General features: G+C 32.4%; 1 non-coding gene across 1 annotated transcript; it reads right to left on the bottom strand.

Annotated features, from left to right (window-relative positions):
* Positions 1 to 1357: 1357 nt before the first annotated feature.
* On the bottom strand, positions 1358 to 1517 carry LOC118043681 (U1 spliceosomal RNA). The gene has a single exon (XR_004686688.1). It is a non-coding gene; the product is annotated as a U1 spliceosomal RNA (small nuclear RNA).
* Between the last annotated feature and the right edge of the window lie 1326 nt (positions 1518 to 2843).

Here is a 2843-nt window from a genome sequence, read left to right on the forward strand (position 1 = left end):
AGGAATCTGATCCTAATTCTTTCATCCTCCTACCCGAAATCTCTCTGAAAATCAAGAGACGAAACTGTCCATATTCGTCAGCCTTTCCATTTACACACAACACATGAAGTTCTTTAATTTAGCAACTCATACTTTTTCTTCAATTTAAGTCTAAGAACTAAAATCTATAATTTAACATTCAGTCATCAATTCATAATCAACTTGAAATTACTCATAAAAGCAGGTTTAGAATACTTTACCCGATACGCATCAAAGTTTCGATCCCTCTTTTTTTTATTCTTTTTAAGGGCAACCAACCCTTCCCTCTTCTCTTCTTGTTAATCCTTTCCCACCAGCGTTTCCATCTGATTTGTAAAAATAAACATAAAACTCCCTCTTTTTTTTCTTTACGTTATCTCCAGATCTGTTTTTAGTGACAAGAGGAGTACTTATGCTCTATAATTATTCTTATTTGCATTTAGGCCCCATCTTCTTTAAGTGTATTTGTTTTGCCCACACTTCTTTTTAGTTTAGTTTATTTCCTTTAAATTTAATCCAACCTTGATTTTTATTTTTTTTTATTATATTTTTTTTCTTGGGATTTACATCCTACCAAGATGAGTTTAGATGGAGAAGTTTATCTAAAACCCATAAGTGAATATAAAAAAAAAGAAAAAGATATGATTATAATGCTAAGGTCATGATTGCTTTCTTTAATACACTTAATCATGTGGAGTTCATTAGGGTTAAAAATTATAAAATGATCTTTGAAATTAATAAAACTTGTGGAAGTCACCCATAAAAAAACTGGTCAAGTTAAGGATTATAAATTGACTAACCTCACTAAAGAATATTAATTGTTCAAGATGGAGCCCAACAAAAATATACGTGAAATGCATGCTAGTTTTATTATCTTCATTAGTGAAGTTGTTATCTTAGGTAAACAAAACATAAATGAGGAAATGATTGGTAAAATCTTAAGGTATTTACCTAGAGATTAAGAACCGAAAGTCACAACTAAAGAGGAGGTTAACAATCTTAAAACTCTTGCAATTTGTCATCTGCCGACATTTGGAGTCTGACATTTAGATGCAACCTATGCAGCTCAATCTTGTCTACCGCCTGCAAGTACATGCCATGGCAGACCAGAGTAGTGAGTTTTTCAAATTAATTATTGTTGATTGAGGAAACCGACTCCTTGGACTATGTTGCTGGACCCGTTCGTCTTTCACTGAGTGTCCACTTTCGAATTGCTGAGCTCACATATCGAGCTGAATTACCTGGCCCGCTACTTTGGACATTGAGTAAAGATTAATAACAGGCTTACGGATGTTTTATATTAGGGTTTCAGCTAAGTAAATTTTGAACTAAAATTGGTTAGGGGCCGCGACTGGCGCAGCCCCCTCTGCCACAAATTTTGACGTAGGCTCTCCCTCTTGGGGAGACCTTAGACCAGCACCCCTCCTGCGTGCAATGGAGGTCACAGACCTAGACCATGGGCCTTCTTGATCACCCATTGATCCCGTCCAGGTAAGTATGGGTAACGTTGCTGAGGCCTTCTAATTTATACCCGCATGCCTTATGTCCCTTCTTGTTTTTCCTCGATGTGGGATTCTAGACTACCTCGCGACATCACTTCCTCATGCGAAGCAGAAGACTTAAATACCCCCACATGTGCCCTGCCTCCTTCCAAACAGTTTAGCCACTAAATTATTTTATTTTTCTTTTTAACTATTATTTTACCCTCTTTTTACTCTATTTCGAAAGAAAAAAACTCCAAATTTCGATAATTATTGTATTTTTATGCTTAGATAATATAAAAAAGAGATAATCCAACCAACCAATTATTTATTTCCATAGAATTTATATAAAAAAGCTAAAGCCAGAGGTAAAAACATCATTTATGTAGATTGATTTCACTGTTCATTGACATTCTTGTTTTTTCAAAAAAAATCTAATTGCCTTTGTGTTGGGGGTGTTTTAGTTTTTTTCACATGATGCATTAATTATGAAAGGATTATACAGGGATATAATTATATCTTCTTTTTTTTAAGCACAATAAAGTGACTTGATTGCCCTTAAAATAAAAAAATTATAAAATTGATGAAAAGATGTATAAATATTTTTTTTATTTATTCATCTACAGTAAATTGATAAGTATGTCCTTTGAATAAAAAAATTTAAATCATAGGTAGAAGAGCTTTTTGGTCTTTTCCTTCATGTTTTTTTTTTCTTGTAATTATTGTGATAATCAAAGGCATTTTGGTTTATAATTCAATTAAAAATTAATTAATCCAAAAAAGTTGTTGCCATGTACGCACCAGCATGTGGGAGGCACCCGTGCACTTTGGGCGGCAAGTGTGTAGCCTCCTGGCGGCATAAAATGCTTATTCGTCGTGTATTTGGATGCATCGCCATGTCCTCTTTCTTTTAATGTGGTGCGTGTTGACAGTGACAAGGTGGTTTGTTGCCAGTCAAATTTTTTTTCCTCTCTCTCTTCTACCCTGAAAAATACAGGTTGGTTTTCTTTATTATCAATATTTCAACTTCAACCCTTATTCTTTTTATTTCTATTTTTTGTTTTTGATCTTTTTGTTAAAATTTTATTCGTTTTCAATTTAATCCTTTAATTCTAATTTTTCATCTATATATATAATTTTTTCCAGTTCTTCTTCTTTAGATTTTTATTTTTTTTCCTTAGTTCTTTTGTAAAAAATTTGATGGTTTTTTATTTTATCATTCAATCCAAGTTTACGGTGTATTGTCTTATTCTTTTGATTTCTATTTTTTGTTTTTGATCTTTTTGTTAAAATTTTATTCGTTTTCAATTTAATCCTTTAATTCTAATTTTTCATCTATATTTT

Source organism: Populus alba, chromosome 13, assembly GCF_005239225.2.
Source record: "Populus alba chromosome 13, ASM523922v2, whole genome shotgun sequence".
Taxonomy (NCBI): domain Eukaryota; kingdom Viridiplantae; phylum Streptophyta; class Magnoliopsida; order Malpighiales; family Salicaceae; genus Populus; species Populus alba.